This window comes from Myotis davidii, unplaced genomic scaffold, assembly GCF_000327345.1.
Source record: "Myotis davidii unplaced genomic scaffold, ASM32734v1 scaffold1036, whole genome shotgun sequence".
Classification (NCBI taxonomy): Eukaryota; Metazoa; Chordata; class Mammalia; order Chiroptera; family Vespertilionidae; genus Myotis; species Myotis davidii.
This window is the reverse complement of record NW_006287260.1, coordinates 375991-400195: the sequence shown is the minus strand read 5'-3', so window position 1 is coordinate 400195 and position 24205 is coordinate 375991. Positions and strand designations below refer to the sequence as shown.

The 24205-nt window shown below is 53.9% G+C and overlaps 1 pseudogene; it reads right to left on the bottom strand.

Annotated features, from left to right (window-relative positions):
* Positions 1 to 16128: 16128 nt before the first annotated feature.
* LOC102751780 overlaps positions 16129 to 24205 on the bottom strand; it is a 9023-nt pseudogene continuing 946 nt past the window's right edge.

The following is a 24205-nucleotide window of genomic DNA, read 5'->3' as shown; positions in this document are numbered from 1 at the left end:
GAGGGTGGAGGGTGGGTTGGGAACTGGGTGGAGGGGAGCTATAAGGGGAGAAAAGAGGAACAAATGTAATAATCTGAACAATAAAGATTTAATTTTTTTTTTTAAAAAAAATAGCCTAGAAGCTTCCAGAGAGAAAAAGCAGGTCACCAATAAAATCATATTAAGTTGGCATCAGATTGGATGCTAAGAGACAATGGGACACTGTTTCCAAAGTTTCAAAGGGAAATGTAGAATTCAAGGAGGAGGGGAGATGAAGACTGTGTTGGTATTACAGGAGAAAGTCTGCCTCCCTCATAGAATTCCTAGGGGAGGTGCTACAATTACCAGAAAAAGTGAATTCGAGGGCGGAAGACGTGGGATGCTGAGACTATGGTGAACAAAGAAACTAGTAAAACGTGTAGTGACGTCTAAATAATGATTGAGGCACAATGTAAACATTTTTAAAACAACAATTGGAAGCCATAATCTACCCACTCTCAACCTGGGAGGTGTCGAGTGGGAATGAAAGGAAAGTTAAAGTGTCTACGGGAGAAAGAATTCCTGATTAGCTCTGTGCATGGATAGAAAATCCTAAGTCAGAGAATACAGGAGTCAATTTTTTAAAAACATGTTTTTATTGATTTCAGGGAGAGAGAGAAGGGTGGGGGGAGAGAGAGAGAGAGAAATATTAATGATGAGAGAATCATCGATTGGCTGCCTCCTGCACTCCCCCTACTGGGGATCGAGCCCACAACCTGGGCACCTGCCCTGATGGGGAATCCAACCCTGACCTCCTGGTTCCTGGGCTGGTGCTCCACCGCTGAGCCACAGCAGCAGGGCAAGGATTCAGTTTAAGGGTCACCAATAGAAGATGGGGAACGGGAGAATCAGCTTCCAAATCACTACAGGGAATTTTAAACGGGGCAAAGAAAACTTAATCCACATTCGTCCTCTGGTCATCACCGAGCCAGAGCTGCAGAGGAACCCCCATCGCTACTTGTTGCATGAGAAATAGATGGTCAAGAATGGCCCAGGCAGGAAACAGCAAGGGTGCTCTCTGTGCCTCAGGAATGTCCCCAGAGGGAGCGGAGGCAGTGCTAGCAGGTGGCTGCCACCATTGCCGCGGTGGTCAGAAGGCAGGCTTTGAGCTACGCTGATGGGCTTGGCTCCCAGCTCTGCCGCTCCCTCGCTGTATGACGGGCTGTGAGCAGGTGCCATGCTCCCTTTGAACCCCAACTTGCGTCTCTGTAAGACTGTGGACGATGCAATCCGCCTCTAGGGTAGTTTAAGGCTCAGTAAGATAATGCGCAGAAACCTTCTAGGACCTGGGAGCCCTGATAAATGGTCATTCTTTTTTGTTGTGGACACCAGGTGTTCCACGGTTAGCCTCCAATGACTACCAGTCAGTTTCAAGTGGTTTTGTGCCCGGGTAACCTTCACAGAGAAGACCCCACTGTCCCCACCCCTTCCCGCAGTTCCTACCAGCTCCCATCGCCCCCACCGGCCACTGCGCATGTGCACTCGCCCTGACTGTTTTCAAGTCTTGTCCTCTGTGAACCCAGACACCTGCCCACACCGAGCTCTCCCCCCAGGGGGACTCTTGAGGGCTGGTCACTTGATTGACAGCAGCTCTGGCTGAGTGGGCACGCACGCTCTCCCAGCCACCAGCTTCCCCTGCCTCATGTCCCAGGGCTGCAATTCCTATGACCAGAGAGGGCTCCTTTGTGATTATTCTTACCCTCGGGACGGTCCTCTTATTGTAGGTAATTCCCGGATACCACCTGGGTCCAGGTCTTACCTTGCGTCACAGCCTGGACCTGTGTCACAGCCTCCTGTGTCTTCACCTCCCATGGTCAACTGGTTCCCGCCCGGCTGTGCAGTCCCAGATGAGAGCAGATCTCTGCAAATGATTTCAATGTTGTGGAGAGAAAGATGTGAGGAAGAGTGTTCTTAGTGTCAAAAGGTATTCTTCATGGGTCATCCTCTCCGCTTTAGTGCAAATGGCTTTTGAAATAGGCCCCAGAGGAGTGACTCTCTAATGCAGTGGTTCTCAACCTTCTGGCCCTTTAAATACAGTTCCTCATGCTGTGACCCAACCATAAAATTATTTTCGTTGCTACTTCATCACTGTAATGTTGCTACTGTTATGAATCGTCATGTAAATATCTGATATGCAGGATGGTCTTAGGCGACCCCTGTGAAAGGGTCGTTCGACCGCCAAAGGGGTCGCGACCCACAGGTTGAGAACCGCTGCTCTAATGGCAGAGTCTCAGACTGGAAAGTAAGTTAAAAAATATGTGAGGGGCCAGAGGCAGGTACTTCCCCGCCCCACTCCCCACTCCAGGCTCACCACCCAGGGGGCCGTCAGGTCGGCCAGTTCCGGGCCAGCTCTGACACTGGGGTCTTGGCATGAAGAAGCAGCTGGAGTGACTGAGTTGTTAATGCTGAGGCTTATAACCCCGATATTCCAGATGAGGAAACCGAGGCCCAGAGAGAGAAAGCTGCTCACTCATCCACAGTGGGGGGCCCACGTAGGAAAGGAAGCAGGGGCTAATGTAGCTCATAGCTCAGTGGGGCCGGGGTGAAGCGGGGTCAGAGGCAGACGGAACCAGAGCCTCTGGGCTGTGCTACCCCAGCCAGGGCTTCCCCTGTGCGCACCCTTCACCCAGGCTGCCCCTCCCACATCAAGTGCAGGGGAGGCCTCCCGCTGCTGCCCTTGGCCGGGGAGAGAAAGTCTGAAACAATGCCTCCAAACTGAGGGCATTGTGTCTTTCTCCTCAGAACAATGGCCACTAACTGCTACAGAACCGGAGCAGAAAAGACATGAATCCCGGGTGCCTGGGAGCCTGGAGTGGGGGGAGGGGACAGAGGTGGGGGAAGCCGCTCCTGCCTCCTCCTGTAACCTGGCTGCCCCCCTGCCCCCTGAGGCACTTCCTGGGGCAGCTGGCTTTTCCTTTGGAATGCCCCTGATCTCGCGGGCTCTGAAGGGCCGCCCAGGCCAGGGTGCCCTGGACACGCGCCCCCAATGCCCCAAGGAGAAGGGGCCTCGGTTCCCTGAGGAGCCCCGGAGCCCCCCGCTGGGGAGTAGGCAGGGCCATGTGGGTGCCCTGGGGGCCAGGGACTGATCCCCAAATCCCTCACTGCGGGAACCCCCAGCGTGGGCTCTTTGGGGGTAGCTGAGACAATGAGCCCGCTGAGAGCGGGAGATGACGCATTTTGGTGGCCACAAGCCGCTCTGACGGGTCCGCCCCATCGGGGAGCAGCTGAAACCTCATCCCACCCAGCATGGCCTTTGTCTGCACCACATGTTTGTCCTATTTGGGAGATTTTTGTGGGTTTTCCCGTCTTTCTCCAGCGCTCAGCGCCCTGAGGGGGACAGGGGCCATGTGGGGCGAGCAAAAGGGATGAGAGGCACTGCGCCTGGCGGTCTGCGCACCATGAGGTGGGAGTCCTCTGCCCCCAGCACACCCGCTGTGCCCACGGGCACCTGGGCCCAGGCCACATGCCTCTTCTCTGCTGGGACTTGCGCCTCCCCTGGGCCTTCCGGCTGCTTCCTCCCTCTTCTCTCAGCCTCCTCAATTCCTCCTCTGCTTCCCTTTGATCCCTTCACGTGGCTTCCTCCACCAGCCCCACAGGCGCCCTTCCTGCCTCCTGGCCGTGCCCTCTGTGCCCTCCGCACCCTCTGCCAGTCTGTGCAGCTGCCATCTCCCCTCCTTGCTCCCTGGACTCCAGCCCTTGGCAGGGTCTCTGGTTTCTAAACTCCAAAAGTGTGTGTTTCCTCGCCTTTGGGTGACTCCAAGCTCACCTGCCCCCCAGCGGTGGCTCCCAGCGGTGGGCGCGGAGGCCACGGTTTTGTCCTCTGGTTCCTCCCCACCATGCCGTCCACAAAGCAAATGTGCAGTTAGTATTGTTGGCTGGCCGTGAATTACAGAATCTCAGTGATGGAAGAGACCTACCTAATCCAAAGAGGCCCTTAGGGACTGAATTCCTGCAACAAGGTGTCTGGTTCAGCTTCCACGCCTCCAGTGGTGGGAAGCTCACTGCTTCCGGGGCAACCTGCTTCCTCTCCTGAGGGTTCTGACCACAAGGAAGTTCTTTCTCAGACTCAGCTAATCCCCTCCGCCTTCTGGCTCCTCACCACTCCCCGCGGGGCCACATAGAGCCCTTCTCATCCTGCCACAGCGCCCTGTGGGTATCAGAAGTCTTTTCCTTTCCTTTCTTTTCTTTTTTTTTCCTTAAAAATTTTTTTTTTTATTGATTACAGAGAGGAAGGAAGTATTTTAGGAAATACATGCAATGATAGAAACATCAATGATGAGGGAGAACCATTGAGCATCTGTCTCCTGAATGCCCTACACTGGAGATCGAGTCCGCAACTCGGGCTTGTGCCTTGACTGGGAATCGAATCCAACCGTGACCTTCTGGTTCATAGGTCGATGCTCAACCCCTGAGACATGGCAAGGGGGCCGAAGTCTTTGTTTTTCCGGGGGAAACACCTTTTGTCCTAACTTCTGGTGCCCCAAGGCCCCGATAACCACAGACTTCAGGTGTCACCCCCACCCCTGCCCAGCCTCTCTCCCCTCACCCTGCTGCCCACACTGTCCTGACACAATTTTCCCTCTTTAACACATTGTCCTGACACAATTTTCCCTCTTTCTGGGTCAAGATGGATGTCTAACCTTTCAGGAGGGGCTTGCCTCCAGGTGATTTTGGGATGTCCTGGAAGAAGGGGCCCACTCCCCCCCTCTCCCTGCTGTCAGGGAGCAGCCCTGCTCCCCAGGTGCTAGAGGCACATCTGACACCCACTGACCCTTAGTGGAGGCCTGGCTGTCTTTTAGGTCCTCCGTGGGCACTTTCACGCAGGTACACCAGAGGGAATGCGGAGTGCTTTAAACCAGAGGGGTGACTCACCGTGCCATTTCAGGCCGCGGAGATATTTTGGGACAAGCAGATCTTGTGGCGCCTGGCTGGCCTCTCCCGACCTCCGTGGTGCCGGTGCCAGCCAGCCTCTAGCCTCTAGCCTCCAACCTCCAGCCTCCAGCCTCCGGCCTCTAGCCTCCAGCCTCCGGCCTCCAGCCTCCAGCCTCCAGCCTCCAGCCCCCAGCCTCCAGCCTCCAGCCTCCAGCCTCCAGCCTCCGGCACATTTGCATTAGGACCAGGCACTTTCCAAGCCCCAATGCCCAGGCAGATACTGAGACTCATGCTTTGCTGCCTTGCATAGCTCGCTGCTTTCCTTGAGTTTGTGTGTCTTGTAGCAAATGAAGGACTTCTTGAGGAAAACGACAGGGGCCTCCCAGCCCTCTGACCGGCGGTCTGCATCTTGACCATGGTGTGCGTATACCATGTATGCGTTTATTGAAATGCATCTACTTGTATACTTAAAGTGCTTGTGTTGTATTGTGTGTGCTTTATACTTTGATGAAGGCGTTTATTTTATTTTATTTTATTTTTTAAGGCCTTCACATCCCTTACAGAGTCTAGGCGTCACATCTTGCTCGTGCCTGGGTTCACGTGCATTGGTGGTGATTTGCTGAGTTGGGCTGTACCTAGAGCGATAGCCGAGAGCCATCTTAGCGTGTATGCCAACTTCCGGCTTGACGTGGCTCCTCAAACAACGCGGCTGAAATAAAAGTGTGCGATCTGGCCTGGCTTCCACGCTGGTCCTCCTGCCCAGGGGCTCGGGCCCACATCTGGGAGACACACCTGACGCCTCACCCGCCTCTCCTGCAAGGTGGCTTTCAGGTGCCATGGCCACCGCCATCACTAGGACTGCTATGACGACTGGTTCCTAACACAAGCTCTGCCCAGTCTTGCCAGTCACTCACCTGGAGAGTTGGAGGCTCCTGCCCGAAGCCCTAAATGCGGGGGCACTGTTACCCACGGTCAACTCACCAGACTGTGACTGAGTCCCATGAGCCTCCCAGCCGCCCTGTTCCAGACGCCGCCCCGTTCCTGACGGCCTACTGCCCCTGGGCCAAGGCGTTAACCATCTTGCCTGAGTTATGACTCAGGTGTCTGGCCCCCTTGGAGGCGGGGCCCTGTCCTTCTGCCCCAGTGCCTGGCATCTTCGTCTTACCCTGAGCTCATGAGTGTGTCCTTCACAAACAGAACTCGGTGGCTGCCTGCGGGCAACAGGACGGGGTGGCCTTTGCCTCTTCGGCTTTGCAGTCTGTTCTAATGACTCCTGAGTGAGTGCATCTATCTGGTCTACCAGAGTGCAAGCTCGCTAGGGCAGGGAAGGTGTCCGATTAACATGTATGGGTGATGGGCGCGTTTTCCATTTCATGAAAACCATGCAGAGGTCCCACACTCACCAGACGGACCAGGTGTTGATGGGGACACAGGTTGCAGGCTGTGGATGGCAGATGGGGTGTGACTCGGTCGGGCCATTCTGGGAGAGCTATTTGACAATATCTTGTCAAGTGGAAGATGCCCCCCTGCCTTTACTCTGCAGAACCTGCCTCTTGCATGTGCGCAAGAATGTTCGTGGCAGTGCTGCCTGCAATTGCAAAAGGCTGCAGGTCACCTGTGCTCCCCTCCGCGTGGACACGGGGCAGTCACACAGTGGACTGCGTGCGGCCCACCATCTGCCTCAGCTTCACTCATCTATGTGGGGGTCTCAGACACGTAGGAGATCAAAAAGAAAGTTGCAGGTGGATGTCTACAGCATGATACCACTCACATGGTCTTTCAATAAATGCAAAATAATGCTACATATTGTTCATCCTGCATATTAGGCCTCAGGACAGCATGACTGGAGCCTAGGGCCCAGGTCACGCCTCTGCAAAGGGCAGATACTATTGATGTATCGCGTATTTCAATCCACAGAGTAAAAGAGAGAGCGATGGACACCAATAGAGCGATGTACTTGAGTCAGGGACATGAGGGCTCAGCAGTATTGGGGTAGTGGTGCTCACTTACCAGGTGGGGGGAGGTACCTGGTGTTTGTGATGTAATTCTTTATTCTGTGGCTGTCATCACTGTTGTTCAGCACACGTTTGCGGCTCCTCCCCCTTCCAAATGCGGAACAGGATTGTGCTTCCGGTTCCCTGTGGGTAAGAGGGGCCCTGTGACTAGTTCTGGCCAGTGAGCTGTGAGCTAGAGCGTTAGATGGCCTTTCTGAGACTCTTGGGTTTTTCTGACAGCATTTGAGATGGTGGCTGTTCTGCCAGCCGGGGTCCCGGAGCGATTCAGCGAGCCCTTGCTCACTCACCCCTGAAGGACATGTGGTGGACGTAGGAAGCAGCCAGTGGCCGAAGCACAGTGTGTTAAGACACTGAGCTATCAGGGCTGTTTGTTCCTGCAGCAGAAGCTAAGCTATTCTGACTGGTACATGCATACCTTTCATGTGTTGCGAATATTTCAATTAAAAAAATGAAATGAGGGAAACCATCCTTGCCTTTTAGGCAAGTGCCAAGATTTGACAAGAGAAGAGGCCATGGGAGAGACGGGCCTGCTGTCTTCTTAAAATAAAAATAAAAAGCCTTTCTAGCTCCCTTTGCCCCTGAGTGGTGGCGATGGACAAAATGAGCATTGACTACGGGGAGACTTCAGGCTGGAGTGCGCCCAGCGTCTCATTACACCTTCCTTAGAAACCCATTCAGCACCCCTGGCTCCCCTGGCAGGCCTCGGCCTCAGGAAGCCACGCAGCATCGCTGGGCATCAGACACCCGCAGGGCAGACTCCTTGGCACCTTCTCCAGGCTTCGGAGTCCCCTCCTCCCTGAGCGCAGGAACATCAGCCAGAGCAGGTACAGGGGATCAGGGCAGACAGGATGTGGGCAAGGTCTGGCCTTCGGTGCCAGTGCCAGGGGCGAGAACCTGAGCCTGGGCCCCCAGGAGCTGGGGCCTGTGGCTCCCTCAGGGGCTGGAGCAGGGACACTTCAAACATGGGCTCCTGCCTCCGCCTTGCCCTGCCTCCGCCTCCCGAGGAAGTGCTCCTGGATTACCTCGATGGAGGGGAGGGAGAGGGGGCTGCAGGTAATACCTGGATTTCGATGGCGCTTTTCTTTCTAAAGCGTCGAAAGACTCCCCTCTCTGATCTCCCGTGGCCTCCCCCAGAACAGGGCAAGGAGAGGAACATTCTCTCATTTCCCAGCCCAGGTGAGGAACCGGGGCCTGGAGAGGGAAGCAAATGGCCTGAGGTCACAGAGCAGGACAGACCCCACCTCCCAGCCTGGCCCCAGGCCCACCCGGGGGCCTGGCTGGCTTCTCTGTGTGGGCAGCAGCCCCCGAGTGTCCGGTGCCCTTTCTGAGGGGTGACCTGGGTCCTGGGTGTCCCCTCAGCCTGTCCTGGGCCTGGGCAGGTAGCAGGAGGCTCCTGGGTCAGCGCCCTCCCTCGGAGCAGTGACGCCAGGTTGGCTGGGAGCCCTGCGGTCCCGCCACCGGGAGGTCAGGCCAGGGAAGCTGCCAGAACAGCGGGGCTGAAGAGCATCCAGATAACGCAATTGGGGTAGCCTCTGTGGGTGGAAATGACATTTCTTGGCTTTAAATAGCTCCGTGTCTGGAGCCCCAGAGCCTGGGCAGGGCTATTAATTCCTGGACGCCCGGAGGGCCCAGCCCGTCACTGTTTGCACAAGCTGTGTAAGATCTCAGGCATTTTCCTGCCACCGTCTCCCCACCTCCCTTCAGTTTTCCTGTGTGACTTCGACAAGGGGGAGCTTATTTCTGGTAGGAGGCCTGGCTCTCGAGCTGACCACATGCATATTTTGTCCTTCTTACCAGTGACACAGCTCGTCAACAGCAAACGCTTGAGGGTTTTCTTTGTAACCCGGTGTCTCCGTAATGAAAGGTGATGTGTAAGCACATGAATGGCAAACACACGCGTCCATGGCTGTGTGTCAGGCTGATGAATTAGTCCATCGCCCGTTGCGTGTGAGCGCTGCCGTGCCAGGCACTGCGCTACCTCGGCGCGCGGGACAAACACGAGCCCTAACTCAGAGCACAGTTATCCCTCCCCCGGCCTCCAGCGGGGTCTCCTGGCCCAGGCGGGCATCTCGGCCCAAAGTCTCCGAGCCCTGCCCTCGGCACCAAGCCCCCCGCTGAGCCCTGCTGAGAATGATGAAGAGGAAGGGACAGGCAGGACAGGAGGAGCTCCGAGCAGAAATGGGCAGGCGTGGTGGCTGCCTGGCTGTCTGGAGAAATATGAAGCATTGTCAATTCCCAGGTGCTCAGCCTGAGGGCAGGGAGGGTGGAGAAGGGTAAGGACAGATGCGTGGACGTGGGCGGGGCTGCTCGCCTCAGTTAGGAATTGACTTCGCATAAAAACCCAATCACAGGGTCTCTTCTCTCCCGTGAATCCCCAGCCCCAGGGCTGCACAGCAGCTCGCAGTCCCCAGGGTCCTTCTGTCTTTCTGCTCCGTCATCCTCAAATGCTCCTCGTGGCCCCAAAGAGCTACTGAGGTTCCAGGCATTACATCTGACTCCCTGAAAGAGAGAATGAAGGACAGAGGGACAGAGAGGGTATAGCTCCCCGCCCCTCTTCTAAGGAGGCTACCTACAAGGCACCCATCACCCTCTGGTTGTCCCTCATGAACCAAAACAGTCCCACGGCTACACCAAGCCGCAAGCCAGCCCTGGAGATGGAGTGCTTCTGGCAGGGCGCTGCCCCCACTGTGCCCGCGTGAAGAAGGGATGACGGGCATTGGGACGCGCCCCGCAGCTCCAAACGTGCACATGGACTCAAACTGAGACTGAGGGCGGGGTGGGCGGCAGAGTGTGCAGTGAGGATGAAACATCCTGCCCGAAACGGGCGAGGAACACATGCGAAGGGAGGGCCGGTGCCCAGGTTCTCCTGTCGCCCAACCTGGGTCACATACACAGCTTGCAAGAGAGAAGCACAGACCAGCGCTTGTCCATTGTCACTCTGTGACCTCGTCTGGGCTCGATCGCCTCCGGTCAGTCTGCGGGTCTTTGAAGGCACACGGCCCAGCTCCCATTGTGGGCAGCTGCAGAGAGCCTATGCCCCACCGCATGCCCGTTCCCTCCTGTGTCCAGGCTGAGCACTGCAAGGGCGCCCACAGGGGAGACACCTGTGCCTGCTCCTCCCCACGCTGCACCCCCTGCTCAGACCTGGCCGGCATTTAGACCCCGAAGGTGGGGGACGACCTGCGGCGAGGGAGCGGGCATGGGAGAGGCGGCTCCCCTCGCTATGTAAGCCCTCAGGAAGTTTCTCCCAGGGGACATAGATCAGTGGTGGGGCAACGTTGCCCCTCAGGGGACATTTGTGCAGGTCCGGGAACACTTTATTGTTATGACCAGAGGAGTGGGCTGTGCTATTGAAATTAGGGGGTAGGGGCCAGGGTTGCTGCTCAACATTCTGCAAAGCACAGGACAGCCTCCTGCACCAGAGAGTTATCCAGCCCCAAGTGGGAAACCCTGGTGCACGTGAATCTGTTCAGAGGGCCCCTAAACAATGTCCCAGCCAGACCCCTGCAATGCTGTGGGCAGTGGGGCTCCCCGCCTCACCCCCCTCTCCCCGCCTCTGAAAGACCTATGTAAGCACCAGAGGAAAGCCTGAACCACACTTATCTCAACTGACTACATTTGGTGACCACCTACAGCATCCCAGGTTCTTTACATAAATAACTGACAAGCTTTTCAACAACCACACGGAAGTGGGCAGCAGGCCATTTATTATCCCTGTTTCACAGATGAGCAAACTGAGGCTCAGAGGGGTTGGGTGACTTACCCAACAGCACATAGCTAGTAAATGCCCCCAAAGCCCACTCACTGTCCATTCCTCACACGCCTATCATATTTGTTACATGCAACTGCTTATGGTCTCATCTTTTGAAAACTCACAATTGGGTGTGAGAAATGAGGGAACTTTCTACTAACTAGACCGTTCCACTCACCCTTGCGCCCCGTCCTGGGCAAACGGGAATGTCTGTGCTTGAAGTAGATCAATCTGTACCAGGAGGATGCAGTCCCAGGAAAAGCAAAGCCAAGTGGCCGCCAAGCAGATGAAAATATGCTCAAGTTCATGAAGGGGTCAGGGAAGTACAAGTTAGAGTGACAGCGAGCTACCTGAGCTGGCCCCGGCTCACGGGGACCCACAGGCACTGAGCACTGGTGCTGGGGGTGAGAGGGAAGGGCGTCCTCACTCAGGTGGCAGCTGTGAGGCGGTAGGTAGGCCTTTTGCAACAGCGATATCTCCTAAAGCTGAACGCAGGGACACCTCCTCCCAGCAATCCCACTTCTGGGCACATGTGGGCCTGTCACAAGGATGTTATCACCGTAGCTCACAGTAGCAAAAAATAGGAATGCAGTGATGTCTGTCAGAAGGGGTGGTTTAATAAATGAATGCAGGTGAACTTCATTGTGTGTAGATAATATATTTTTTAAAAAGACCACTATACAACCACAGTAGTTCCTATGATGCAGAAAAACATGTCCGACAAGATTCCATTTATATACATTTGTGTATATGCAAATGCAGAAGACACGTTTGCATACGTGTATATGAACATGGATAAAAATATAGAGGCGCTCAGTTTAGGTTCTCCATATGGTTTCTTGGCAGTGGGGGTGATGCTGGTGGGGGGACCAAAGAACAGTGGAGAAAAAGGGAGGTGCCCCTGACCAAACGTCTGCACTTATGCAACAGGAATAAATGTGTGGGTATATGCTTAAATTTAAATTAGTTCTCAAACGGACAGAGCTCTGGTGGAGGCAGCCGGCCCCTGAGCAGCGCTGGGCTGGGGACGCAGGGCAGGGCAGCGGGCTGGTCCCTGTGGGTGTGGCAGCTTCACCTCCTAGGGTCTTGGCATCCCTCACCCTCACCTCCGGGGAAGCAGACTCGGGGATTTTCCATGAGGGCGGAGGCTGCTGAAAGGCCCATTGTTGGCGGGAAGAAGCTGGCAGGGCACCGGGTCAGCAAGGCCCGGGGTCGGGGTGGGGGACCCAAGCTAGGCACCCCAGTGCTGCTCCCGGAGCTCCCTGGGCAGGAGTCAGGGAGAGGCCTGATGCCCCAATTCAGCCCAAAGGCGAATGCTTAGGGCTGCCTCACTTTAGGACCAAGAGTGGCTCAGGCCGGGAGCCTGTGTTTGTGGCTCCCCCTCCCTGGGCCTAGCTGGAGGCACTCAAGCAACACGGCCTCCAACAGGCCCTGGCCAGGATGTCCCCTCTGGTGTCCCTCACCTCCCTCCAGAGCCCTCGGCCGCATTCTGTCCCACCAGAGTCCCACCTGATGGGCTTGATCCTGGTTTCTCGCTGGCCTGTGTCCCCTCCCCTTACCCCCACCCCCTGCCCTAACACAGTCCCGCCATCAGACAGGACTGCCCCCAGGACAGGGACTCGTGGGGCGCATTTGATCACTTCCCAGAACAAGCTACATGCAGCCCAACACACAGTTGGCGTCTCCCACCCACATTTACCTGGCGGGGCGCAGAACAAGGTCACGTTGAGTGAGGCGGTCCTCTCCTGGTCCCTTGAATAAAAATCTAATTAGGTCTTAGATGTGGCCTGAGCCCTGGGCCACGCAGGAGGCTGGTGGCAGGAGGGCAGAGGTGTGACAGAAAGTGTAGCTTAAACAAAACCCAGAGCACGAAGCTTAAGGGTTGAATCCAAGGGGCCAAGAAGCGTCTCTTGTTCCCTTGCCCCAGGCTGTTTGCCAAGGAGAGGAAAAGGCTTCCAGAAAGCTCGGGCGGTTTAGTGGCTCCAAGGGAAAGATTTCCTACCTGAGCTGAAGCAAGAACCAGGCTGCAAACCAAACTCTTCTAACTCCCTCCGTGGCCAGGGAGATGCTGGGGGTGGGCGTGGGAGGGGTGGGAAGAACACTGGACTTGGGGTCGAAGGTCTGGACTAGAGCCATGGCCTCAGCCACTTCGATCAGCCCCTTAATCCTGGGAAAGTTCCTTGATTTTCTGAGCCTCAGTTTCCACATCTGTAGCCTGGGGATAATCCTTTCATTTTATTCTAACGGGTGGTGAGTCTCTACCTCAGTCCTGCACACACAGCAGGTCCCCAGGAAAAGATCCGCGCACACCCATGCTCATAGCAGCATTGGCCACAACAGCCCAAACATGGAAGCAACCGGTGTCCATCGGCAGGTGAGCGGGTCAGCAAGGCGAGGCCCACCCCGCAGTGGAATACTATTCGGCCACCAAAAGAGTGCAGTTCTGGTCCCGGGTGAGCCTTGGAGACACGAGGCTGAGCTGCAGAAGCCGGTCACAAAGGACAGACATTGTGTGACTCCCACTGTGCGAGGCACCTAGAACAGGCGCAGCCAGCCACAGAGCACAGAATAGAGGTTCCCGGGGCTGGGGGCGGGGACACGGAGAGTTACTGCCGAACAGGTAACATTTTGTGTTTGGGATGATGAAAACATTTGGAAACAGTGGTGATGGTTGTACAACAGTGTGACTAATGCTACTAAATTTATACTCTTCAAAATGGTTAAAATGGCAAATTTTATATTATACCCCCGCCCCCCCCCACCCCCCAACCCCCGGGACGTGGATCCTGGTTGTGAAAAGAAAGCTCTGTTTTTAGCAGCACTTTTGCGACAGCTCCCAACTGAAACAGCCCAAATCCAAGCGTCCCTCTGCAGCAGATCGAAGTGGTCCTTCGCACAATGGAATCTCTGATGTTGTGAGAATAAATGACAGCCACACTGCAATCTGGGAGGATCGCACAGACACCACGTTGAGTGAAATCAGCCAGACTCGAAAGAGAAGGGCCTGTAGGATCCCATTCGTGCAAAGCTCCACAACAGGCAAGTGAAGCTACGGTGCTGGGGGTCAGGAGGGCCACCCTTGCGGAGTAATTACTGGCAGGGGCCCCCAGGGGGGCTTGCGGGGCCGCCAAAGCTCCATTTCTTGATTGAGATGCTGTTGCCTGGGTAACACTTGGGGGAAATTCTCCACGCGGTTTCGCACGTTCCGTGTGTTCTTTTCTGTACACTGTGCATGTTTCCTTGAACAAAAGTTTTCTCTGAGGTCCTGGTGTGAGTCTTGAGTGAAGGGGATGGTGAACTAGAGAGTAAAGCTACCGAAACCTGACTCACACACTTACTCTGTGCCAAGCCAGAGGGCAGGGAGCCGGGTTTATAGCTCTCTTAGCTGCTGTGATCTGCGCTGCCCCACTCCCCACGCCCCCAGGAGCTGTAAGCAATTAGTTTTTGGACCTGAATAGTCAGCTTTCCAAAGCGCACCCTGTCCCGGGCCTGGCGGGGAAGGGGGCACCCCCCAGCACCAGGGAAAGGCCCTGACCCCCACTTGGGGCAAGGACGGGGCCTAGAGAAGAGACTGTCCCTCCCGCTCCCCTCCACTTGGGGAGAGCTGATCTGAAACACTGGCCTTGGCCCTGGGTGACCCAAGGTGACTCCTAACACCAAACAACCCTGCAGTTGGGGTGGGGGGAGGGGATAGTTTATATATTTGCTTGGTGACAAACTGCTAAATAATAGATCTGGCTGGTTCTGGTTTTTCTCCCACTGGCTGGACCAATGTGTTGGCCTATTGACTCAATCGGCAAGTTATTTTGGCCTGTGGGGCCCCAGAACTTGGTTTCTGCTCCCGGAGGCCTCCCCTCTCCCCTGGGGGTTTGGGCCTCCCCCAGGTGTCAGGTTTGTTTGCCTGCCTGTCTGGGGCCCTGAGGGCTGAAGCGGGACCTTTGCCAGACCCGGTTTTACGTGACCTGGGGCATGTGGCCCTGGGGAACGGCTCCTGCTTGCAGCTTCTCATGCACAGCCCAGTGGCAGCGGCATCTCCGTCCCGCAGCAAGCAGCCGCCCCTCTCAGCATTGATGGCAGACCCAGCGCAGCCCTTACACGGGAATGGTGCTTTATGGTCTGTGCAGTCCTTCCACGGCGTCATGCCACTTGACCCTCCACAGCCCTCTGGGACTGAGGCTCAGGGAGATGCTGAGAATCACCCCAGGTCAAGGGCTCATAGAGGTCAGAGCACATCTTTTGGTTTTGGTCCTGTCTTTTGCCTTTGGAGACGGGCAGGGGCTGGTCATGGCCACCCCTCCTTTTTTTTCATTAGCAATAGAACCTCCATTTTATATTTTTCCATTTATTTCTTAGAGAGAGGGGAAGAGAGGAAGAGGAGGGAGGGAGGGAGAGAGAGAGAGAAACATTGATGTGAGAGAGATGCATCAATTAGTTGCCTCCTGCATATGCCCAGACAGGGGCCAGGGATGAACCTGCAACTGAGGTATGTGCCCCTGGCCAGGAACTGAACCCCTGACTCTTCTGAATTGAGCCCTCAGGTTCCTTCTCTGTCAATTTAGGGCATCCCCCAGCGTCAGTCCTCACTCAGGTGGCACCTCTCCACTGGCTTTCCCCACTCCCGACTCCCTCCTATGCCCCCGGACTTGCTTTCTGAGGTCAGGCCCCTTGTGGTTTGCCTTCCCTCTCTCGGGCCTATTCACCCATCAGTTCCTGCACCCTCTGGTAGTTTTTAAAGTTCTCTCTATCCTGGAGTGCAGTGAAATCCCACCACCTCTCCAGGAGGAGGCAGCATAAAGGTCTGGTCTCTGCTAGAGATGAGACCTAGTTTCCAATTTTCCCTCTCAAACAGGTTCAGAGCACTGAGGGCTTCATATATGTTAGCTTGCATAACACTGGGAGGAATACAATAGCACCATCATCATCCCCACTTTAAAATGAGAAGAATGGGCACAGAGAGGTTAAGTAACATGCCCAAGGTCACACAGCTGGTAGGGGCCAGAGCTGCACGTTTGCCTGGGCAGTCTGGCTCTAGAGCCCATGTTCTTTTTCTGTTTCTATTATTTGTTCTTCTCCTTTCAAGTTCACAAAACTTTAATAGTACAAATTATCCAGATTGCAGATTATGAAAAGATCAACTCAATAAAGTCCACATTAAAAAAAAAAAAAGGACAGCCATAACCGGTTTGGCTCAGTGGACAGAGCGTCGGCCTGTGGACTGAAAGGTCCCAGGTTTGATTCCGGTCAAGGGCATGTACCTTGGTTGTGGGCACATCCCCAGTAGTGGGTGTGCAGGAGGCAGCTGATTGATGTTTCTCTCATCGATGTTTCTAACTATCTCTATCCCTCTCCCTTCCTCTCTGTAAAAAATCAATAAAATATATATTTTTTTAAAAAGGACAAGCATAAAACAACCCAAAAACAATGAAAAGAGGGAAACAACATAAAGGAGATTCATCAACAAGTCTCCGAAGCTTAAAACTGGAGACAGGTGGAGATCAGACGCTTATACACGTACGCGTCCACTTTTGCCTCCTCTGTTCCAGGGCTGGATTCCTGATTGCGTTTCTTATCTTCATCGTGTACCCGGCCATTTTCCCGACCCTTGGATTTTTGGTTTTCTTTTTCAGCTGAGGATCTGGTCGCTGCATCCTCCTTATTTTCCAACATGGGGAACTTTAACTTTAATTCCGTGTCCTGACTACGTGGTTTCCTTTGTGAGAATGGACTGATCTCCATCAGCCTTTTTATCCCTGTGATGATTTGAACTATTACCATCAGGATTTTTAGAGCACATTCTCTTCTCACCCTCAGAATCTTCGGTGGGAACTCTTACTTTCTTGGTGTCTATATTTCTCTTTGTTTCTGCCTTGACTTCCTTCTCTCTCTGAGCTCCGCGAGTCTCTTCTCCTTCTCTTCCTCTCTTTACCTCCCGGCCCACCTGGTGTTGCTCTCCTCCCTGGCTCCGTGACCTCCCCCCTGTCCTGCTCTCCTCCCTGGCTCCGTGACCTCCCCCCTGTCCTGCTCTCCTGCTCTGTGTCTACAGCACTCCTGGCATCTGCTGCCAGCACGGCCACCCCGTCTGCTCCTGTCCCTACGTCTGCTGCGTTCCTTGTTCTGCTGTTGTAGCTGGGTCTGCCTTTAGCTGCAGCACGTTCTCTGCTCTGAGACCGCGCGGCTCTCCTTTATCTTACTGTTATTATGCTCATGCTCATTGCTTTTGCTTCTAACCGTCTGGACGCGAGTGTGACATGCTGGTCTAGACTTCCACTCCTTTCCCGACCTTCCCCTTGGGAATCAACACGTCCTTTCTCTTAGCAGTCGGAGGACCTTTCCGTTACCCCTGACCTTTGCTGTGAGATTTATGGTCTTTATTTTTTTTTTCCTTTTTCCTTTTCCTGTTTGGACTCTCAGACCCTGTGATCAGTTATTTTTCTCTTTGGCTCTCACTGGGCTTCTTTGGTTTTCTTTTATTTCATTTAACTCACTCTTATCCCCTTTATCCCTCTATCACCACGTGATACCCTCATTCTCTGAGCTCTTTGCATCTCTGGGCTCCAATGTGGAAGAGTCTCGCTGCGTCTGAAGAAATCCCTTGAGCTGGAGCTGGATGGAGCTGGGTAGCGCCTGGTCCTCTCCTTGAATTTTCCTGCAGACCCAGTCCTGAACGTCGCCCCGGCATGAAGCAGGCTGGGAGTTGGGTGGCTGCTCTGTCTCTGCCTTTCCTTTCCTTTTCACCAGCGTTAGGAGGGCGTTTTCTCATTAGAAATCTGTTTTCAGGTCTGGGGGTCCCTTCTGGGCGGACATAGACTGGGGTTGTGCATCAAGACCCTCAGCCTTCCCCTAGCCAGTTAGGCTCAGTGGATAGAGCGTCGGCCCGCAGACTGAGGAGTCCTGGGTTCGATTCTGGTCACGAGCACACACCTCAGTTGCAGGCTTGATCCCTGGCCCTGGTTGGGGTGCGTGTGCGAGGCAGCCAACCGATATGTTTCTCTCACAGCGATGTTTCTCTCTCTCTGCCCCTCCTCCCTCTCCTCCACTTTCTCTTTAAACATCAATGGAAAAATATCCTCAGGTGAGGAAGAGCAACAACAACAAAACGAACTAAAAAGGTTCTCAGCTTCACTTTCACTAGATGCACTGCTCTTGCTTTTCTTTCTTGTGTTTTCAGGAATTCTTGTGTTTCTTTTTTCTTTCTGTCTTTCTTTTTTTTTTAAATTCAAGGCATTTTTTTATATTTATGTTTTAAATATATTTTTATTGATTTCAGAGAGGAAGGGAGAGGGAGAGAGAGATAGAAACAATGACGAGAGAGAATCATTGATCGGCTGCCTCCTGCACGCCCCCTACCGGGGATCGAGCCCGCCACCCAGGCCTGCGCGCTGGACTGGAATCGAACCCGGGACCCCTCAGTCCACAGGCCGACACTCTATCCACTGAGCCAAACCAGCTAGGGCTCGCTCTTTCTTCCTTCCTTCCCTTTCTCCCTCCCTTCCTTCCTTCCTTCCTTGCTTCCTTCCTTCCTTCCTTCCTTCCTTTCTCTTTCATTTCTCTTCAGAAGTACCTTCAGAATCAGAAGAATTGGAAGAAGACTGAGAACCACTTGAGCTGAGTCCCTGATGGGGGGAGGAGGATTTATGCCTTTTCTTGTCTCCTTTCTTCGCGTTAGATTTGGGAACCGCCCTCCACAACAGTGTCCATGCCTCTGCACATGGTTTGCTGGTTGCGCTGTTTTCTGGTTTGCTACCTCCCTCCCAACGTCTTGACCGGAAACCACGTGCCCAGAGACAACACCATGAGGAGCTGGTTTTCTTGTTATGAAGAACTGTGACCCATTTGTACCCTTCCCTCTGTTGGCTGTTGACCAGAGAACTTCTTTGCTGTGTTTAACAACAAAACTCTCAACTTCAAAAAAAATCCTCCATAAATAGAGTCCCCTCCTCACCCACTTCCTTCGATGAAGTCGCCACTCCGAACCATGAACTCTGACCGCCCATGAGGCAGTGGCTTCTGAGTTGATTGGTTTCCTGTCCCCTTTCACCTGTACTGACAATGGGAGCTCTCGTGTGTTGGGGGCACACGTCAGAAAATAACTCAAACAACTCTCCCAGCCGGTTCATTATTAATGGCCATGTCAAAAAAACATCGTGGCTCGGCTGGTGTGGCTCAGTGGTTGAGCATGGACGCATGAACCAGGAGGTCACAGTTCAATTCCCAGTCAGGGCACATGGCCGGGCTGCGGGCTCCATCCCCTGTAGGGGGCAGCCGATGAAAGATTCTCTCTCATCATTTATGTTTCCATCTGCCTCTCCCTTCCCCTTCCTCTCCCTGAAATCAATAAACACATATTAACAAGACAAACAAAACAAAATAGACATCGTGGATGCCGAAGCTTCATTGCCATGGCTCCAAGCTTTCAATCTTTAAACAGAGAACAGTCAAGGACCAACGGATCCAGTCCTTTTGGCTCCGCACAGTACAGGCTCCTCCTCCCAGGTCTGGCCCTTTGACGCCCTTCAAACCCACCGCTGCCAAAGGCCCCAAAGCCCACTCCCCGCCGCCGCCCCCACCGCGCAGACCTGTGTCTAGAGCCCGCACTGGACCATTTCTCATTTCTTAGCTTGCCTCTTCTTAGTCATGCGACCGGGGCAAGCGATTTAACCTTGTCGTTTTTGTAAATGTGGAACCATTAGAGAGGTCAGGGCAGGCATCTGCCACGTCCCCCAAAATATTTCAGCAGGTCTCTACAAAGAGCCGGGACAGTTCCTGCTATGACCTCCGTGCCCTCGTCAACTCGGGAGATTTGACATTGACACAATATTATCCCTAATACAGCGTTTATTTCCAAATGCCCCTGTCTCCAAACCGTTGTTTTCAATATGGAATCCAATCAAGGACCACACATTGTATTAGTTATAATGTTTTTAAAACGTTTTTATTAAACTATAATTTACATACCATAAAATTCACCCTTTTAAAGTATAAATGCCAGTGGTGCTTTAGTCTCATCACCAAATTGTGCAACTGTCAGTACTGTCTAACTCCAGAAAGTTTTCACCAACCCAAACGGAAACCCTGTGCTCATCAGCAGTCGCTCCCCCATTTCCCGTCCTCAGCCCTTAGCAGCCTCTAAACTGCTCTCTGCCTCTGCGGCTTTGCCTGTTCTGGGCACTTCCTACAAATGGAGTCACACGATCAGTGGCCCTTTGTCCCTGGCTTCGTACACTCAGCATGTTTTCATGAGTCATCCATGTGACGCATGAGTCAGCATGTATGGAAACCTCATTTCTTTTTATGGCTAAATAATATTCCATCGTATGGATATGCCACATTTTGTCAACCCACTCGTCAGTTAATGGACATTGGGTTCGTCCTACTTGGGGGCTTTAGGAGCAATCTTGCGGTGGCAGTGTGGACATTTTGGGGTCCAGGCTGTTATTTTGCAGCATGCCTCTCCACTTGGTCAGCCCGATTGTTTTCCTTACAATGAGTTTCAGGTTCACGGAACCAGTTTTCATAGCCTCACAAGTGGCTTTGTCTTTCTGCTGAGCCCAGCCAGGGCCCACATCTCTTCCCAGCTGTCGCCGGCAGGTGGACCAGCCTGTGGGGCCAGAGCTCCGGGCCTCCCCAACAAAGCGGCGCTGTGCTCACTCGCCGCCCCGCGCCCTGGCCGCTGCCCTCCCTGCCCCGTGGGCACAGAGCCTCAGAGCTATTTCAGGCCCCTTCGTGGTCGACCTGGCCTGGGAAAATCTGAGGTCCTGGCTGCTGCACACAACTGCCTGCCTCAGAGGCCTGAAGGTCATTCCTGGGCTTGGCTCCTTCGGTCGGTGGCCTACCTGGCCCCTTGCTTCGGATTCCACCGACCCCCAGCGGACTACCCCTGGCAGCCGAGGGAGGGAGCAGAAGACACATCACTGGGATGGGCTTCCTGTTGACAAACGCAGGCTTGTGGCGCTGGGTGTGGTGAAGGCTCAAAAGAGCATCTATCTAAAATTGGGCCCGTTCTGCTCAATGGATTGGGAGCACGTGTGCCTTTGAGTCATTGTTGTTTTCTTCGTACGGGCAAAAACAGCCCCTTCCCCTGCCGGCTTCCTCTGCGCAGCCCCTGGCGTCCCACGGGATGACACCCGCCGGCTTCCCGGACCTCTTGCCCTGATGAGCAGCCCGGCTTTCCTGGCAGAGCCCGCAGGGTGGCTGGGGCTGCCGCGCCACGGCTGTTTGTTTATTGTGAGAGCAGAGGCAGACAAGGCTCTGGGGACTTTCTGGCCTGCTGTGTGGCTTTGAACAAGCCCCTTGACCACTCTGTGCTCCTGTTTTCCCAGCTGGAAATGAGAGAACGGATGACACCATTCTCTGTGGTATTTCTCCGCAGACTGAGGTTTGTTTATGGGTGACACATGGAACAAGTGACTCAGATGGAGGTGCAGGCATGTACCAGTGGGTCAGGTCCCCTTTGGGCCTTCCTGGCAGATGGAGAGGTGATTGGGGAAAGAGCTTAAACTTTGGAGCCAGACATTCCCAAGGTCAAAACAGGTCTCTCTGCGTCTTACTAGTTGTGTGGCCTCGGGCACGGTCACCTCTCGGACCCCTTGTGCAATGGGGACGACAGCAGCCTTTTCAGGATTTGAGGGAGAGATTGAAGGAGGTCTTCCCTCTGAAGTGTGGGGGACGGTTTCTGGAATGTAGGTGCTCAGTAAACCACTGAAATGGACAAAGTGCAGCCAAACAGGGCAGCAGTGGAATAGCTCCTTGCAATGTGCCCAAACCCTCACTCTCGCTGTAGGCACGTTCTCATGCTAGGGTCTGAGACAGGTGGTTTAGTGTCGGGTGAACATCCTGAACATTTTCCTGCAGAATCTTCCCTGGAAATGAAGGCCCCCTAGTTCTCCTCTTGCTCGGCCCAGTTTTCACCTCCTTGGAAAACAGAACCAATCGGAAATGGGTTTCAAAAGGTCCCCATTCAGCTCAAGGGAAGCCTGGAGGTTGAATTGCTGCAGGGTGAGCTGTGAACCCACCTGTGGGGCCCGGCTCCCTGGGAGGCTTGTGGGTTCCGGCCTCCCTGGTGGCAGGGCTCTGCGTGGGCCACCCAGGGGGTGAGATTTCAAGACTGCCCAGCCACAAATCCTCCCTGTCTTGTGGGCTCATTCTTGATAGTCCTCGAAGCCCATTGACTTAAAGCTTTGATCCCTGCTGGAGAGAGATGCCCCTGGGAAAAGATACCATTTAATCCTCTTCAATCATGTAGCCCTCAGTGTCTGTGACTGTAGCAACATATGCTGGTCGTCCCCTTGTCATTTCTTTCCGTCTTCATTTTTAATAGAACCCCAAGTTCTGGCTGCCCAGTTAGAGCAGGGTTTCTCAGCTGAGGCTGTTAAACGTTTGGGGCTGGATAAGTCTTTCTTGTGCACGGTGAGACATTCAGCAGCATCCCTGGCCTCCATCCATCACCCTCCTCCCGGTTGTAGCCAAAAATGTCTCTAGACATTGTCAGTGTCCCCTGGGAGTGGGGGCGAAATCTCCCCTGGTTGAGGACTACTGAGCCAAAGACCACCTCCCCCAGCCTCCCTTGCAGCTAGACGTGGCCACGTAACGAAGTTCTGGCCCGAGACACATGACTTCAAACATGCAGGTGTGTCAGTGTGGGCAACTCCCAGGTTCCCTTAAAGCAGCGGTTATCAACCTGTGGGTCGTGACCCCTTTGGCGGTCGAACGACCCTTTCACAGGGGTCGCCTAAGACCATCTGCATATCAGATATTTACATTACGATTCATAACAGTAGCAACATTACAGTTATGAAGTAGCAACGAAAATAATTTTATGGCTGGGTCACAACATGAGGAGCTGTATTTAAAGGGCCAGAAGGTTGAGAACCACTGCAAGGGGGGCACGGTCTGCTACTTCTTCTCTTTCCTTCCCACTGGCTGGGATGTGGACACAGCGCCAGATGGCAGAGCAGCTTCGGAGGAGCCTGGGCGCCTGGCACTGCTGCAGGTGCTTAAACTGCTGTGTCAGAGGGAAATACCCTTCTGTTTGGAGACGCCACCATTTTGGCCTTTGTCACATGGACCCTCGAGGTGAGAAAGAAAAGGAAGCCTCCCATGGTTGAGCCTTTGTGATTTTCAGCAGCCAAACGCTCTCCTAATTAACATAATGAGTTTATCACCTCCTTTCCTGACTGCAGGGTCTGAAACAAGAAGCCAGGAGAGCATGTTCATGCCATAAACAGAGGAACGAGTGACTAAAGCTGCCTCAGAGGAGCCCCTTCTGAGTTCTCGGCATGTGCACACTGCTCTCTCGTAATTCTGAGTCACTCCACAGGAGAGGGGTGAGGAGCCCTGTGCTTCCAGAGGAGGAGGCCGAGGCTCAGAGAGGCTGAGTGACTTGTCCACGTTGCACAGCCAGCAAGGGGCCGTGCTGCTCCTCTGACGGAGAGACCAGCAACCACGAGCATGTCAGTGCCCTTGGGATGACCTGTCCCTGGGAGCCCTGCTCCTATGTCCACCCAACACATCTCTCCTCCCCTCACACCTCAGGTCCAGCCTCACTCATCTCGTGGTCCTCGAAGAGCTAAGACTCTAGCCCGGCCAGAAGGTTCATAGGTTGAGCCTCGACCTATGAACCAGGAGGTCATGGTCCAATTCTGGTCAGGGCACAAGCCTGGGTTGCAGGCTCGATCCCCAGTGGGGCGTGCAGGAAGCAGTGGATAAATGATTCTCTCTCATCATTGATGTTTCTAGCTGTCTCTCCCTCTCCCTTACTTCCTGAAATCAATAAAAATGTATTTAAAAGAAGAGCTAAGATTATAAGAGAAAGCTAAGAAGAAGTTGAATCTAGAACATATGACAAGACACTGTGTTTGGGGATCGTCTATAGCATGATGGCGAACCTTTTGAGCTTGGCGTGTCAGCATTTTGAAAAACCCTAACTTAACTCTGGTGCCGTGTCACATATAGAATTTTTTTGATATTTGCAACCATAGTAAAACAAAGACTTATATTTTTGACATTTATTTTATATATTTAAATGCCATTTAACAAAGAAAAATCAACCAAAAAAATGAGTTTGCGTGTCACCTCATAGGTTCGCCATCACTGGTCTATAGAACAGCTCTCCTGAGGCCTCCAGCAGGCGCTGGGCTTTCTCAGAATGCCAGCTCATTGTCCCCGTGGTCTGAGCAGGTCATGGCTAGGAAGAGCAATGCACTTACTGCCTGAACAGCACACCGAGGTCCCATGGCTGGAAAGAAAGACCAGGCTTTGTCTTCTAGCCCATGTGCCTGGGGAGGGGGCTGGAGGTGGGAATCACCCTCTGTCTTGTTCTGGGAGCGCCTCCCAGCCCCCCACTCCCAAGACCCCCTCCAGAGAACAAGGGCCCCTTCAGTGCCGGGAGCCGGTCCATCCTTGCTGTTTCAAGGGACCTGGCATATATGGCATACTGTTCTTAATATGTTTGCTCACCTTCTTGGCACTATGTGTTTTAACCAAGGTCACCTCTCCGAGAAAGGTTGTTTCCCCAGGTAGGGATTTTCCCCAGAAGTTAGGGAAGGAATAG